Genomic DNA, 2,500 nt, shown 5'->3' with positions numbered 1-2,500 from the left:
ATGGCCCCAGAGGGCTGTCCATCGTGGTTATTGTGGGAATCAAAGGTAGTCATAAAAGGATCTCTGCTAGCGAGTAGCGAGGGAGAAAGCAGATATCTCTTATACTGTTGGTACAGTGTTTAATATTGTTTACCAACGTAGAAGGCAGAAGTGGTAATACGTTTTATTATATGACTAGCTCCGTGAGCGGGCAAGATGAACCAAATCGCGCGCTCTGATTGGCTACCCGAGCGGGCAAGATGGAGCGATACTGCCCGCTCGGGATTTCTCGCTTGGTCCCGCAAGATCAAAGATCATTTTTTGGTGTTTTAAGTCATATAATAAATCCTTTATTGACCAAGATTGTTCGGTCAAGATGACTGGATATTGGCCTCGTTCTTTTTTTGCGTGTTTATGGACCTCGACTTCGTCTCGGTCCATAAACACGCAAAAAAAGAACTTGGCCAATATCCAGTCATCTTGACCTCACGCTTGGTCAATAACCCATACTTACAGTTCATTTGGGTATGGCAAGTGATCCAGACAGTTCTGGGGAATGCACAGGAACGTAGTGCAGGCTGGAAACAGTTCTTGGTGAACAAGTGATCTGAAGTGATGATGGCAGGAAAACATAAGTTCAGTATCACGAGCAAAAGGAAAAAATGACCAAAAACCAGGAGATATTAAATATGTTTTAAATATTAAGGTCAATAATTACGTAGTTAGGATATTATTGCCGTAAAGTCAGAGAAAGAGCTGAAAGGGTGAGAACTTGCAGTGGGGAAGTTAGATAACAAACCCGAAAGAGTGTTAATTGTGCCGTAAACAAATTTTCTGGTTTCCATATGTGCGCTGTCAGCCATGTAATTGGAAAAAACTTGAAGATGGCTGCGCAAAACCTACGCGCATACTAATATATTGGTACTAACTAAAATAGATACAGCATGGAAATTGAAGTTTCTGTACTTCGGAGACTCGAGGCCGCAATCAACAGTAGTTCAGTGTGAGGCGTAAAGAAATGCCAATAAAACAGATGCTGCTAAGTCAGAATAATTAGCCAAATGAGAAACGTTGCGACAACGGCTTTGTTCAATGTCGAACAAAAGAAAGCGTGATTCGACCTAACGTGAAGCTTAGACTGTCCACCTCTGTCGTTACCGATTGCGACAGGGCTTTAGAGAAACTAAAGGTGACCGAGGTCGGCCGCGCATGTTGCGGCTGAAATAACTCAACAAGGCCTTTTGGTAACTATGATACAATAAATGATTACCCGAGCGGCTCAATAAACACCGTCCTTTAAAAATACTCTGGATTTGAAACGCAATACCTTTGGATGCCACCAAAATGAGGCAAAAGATGCATGCTTGAGAAATCGAGATAACTCGTGGTTGAGTCGGTGGACCTTCGAATTGTACGGAGGAGATATCGCCGGCGGAGATAGCCGAGGCAAAATTTGGCCTACAATTATGTGAGTTACATGATACTGAAAATGAAACGTTTTGCGAATGATATTATTTCTAAGATCGAGGACATTACACGATGGATTAACGTTGCAAAGATCATTAGAACCTATGTCGAGGATTAGAATGGTAGGGCGAAATCGTGCGACGACCAGAAGGTCGATGTGGCCCAATTGAGTAACCATTCTTCCAATGCCGTAAAATTGCACCGTAGAACTGAGACACCGGTAATTGGAAATTTGTAGAAACGCAAAGAAGAGGTGAGGTTGCCGCACGAAATTTTCCAAACGTCGGACGAACGAGTGCCCCAAGAGCAACACGAGGGGTGATGTCTTTCGTGGTCATAGCAAACGAGAGAATGATCTACGAGAAAATTTAATTAAAACGCAAGATAATGTTACGTAGACGCATCATGTTTGTTCCGTCCTCGCCGGGAGCCTGTTCCCAGGCTAAAAATCTTCGAGCAATCGGGGGTCTATGGTTCCCAGGTAGCTTCGTCTAATGGATAGTTGGCCCATTTTACTAAATATTGTACACTGCCGTCCTCAAGCGTCCGTATGTCCAGAAATTTCTCGGCGTTGACTCCTCTACGCACTCGCCCTGCGAAAGGTAACACATACATGCATAAACTTTCCAATTTCAGAAAAACTACGCGAGCTAATGTCTTCGAGACATTACATTTGCAGCTAAAATACATAGCATATACAGATACATACCAAATACATACTATTTAATGATATGTTCATTTAAAAAAAAGCAGCTGTTCAAAATGCGGCCCTGGATTCTCTTTTAAAACCAGTAAGCTCATAAGTACGGATAAAATCAGGTGGCGCATTCCGCAACTTAGCTGATACGTAAGAAAAAAAGAACTAAGACCATAGCTTGTTGTTCTAGGTTTATGGAGTGACAGAATGTAATTTCCGCGAAGATCATGCATAAGAGAAAACGTATTTTTTCATGTAAGCAGAAAAACCCTTTTATTTTCCGAAAAAAAAAAACTTTTATAAAGTAATATGAGGAAATTTTGAATGCGCTTATTGCATAGAGAGGTAGAGTTTGAC

This window comes from Montipora foliosa, chromosome 6, assembly GCF_036669935.1.
Source record: "Montipora foliosa isolate CH-2021 chromosome 6, ASM3666993v2, whole genome shotgun sequence".
In the NCBI taxonomy this organism is placed as follows: Eukaryota; Metazoa; Cnidaria; class Anthozoa; order Scleractinia; family Acroporidae; genus Montipora; species Montipora foliosa.
Note: the sequence above shows the minus strand (reverse complement) of the source record.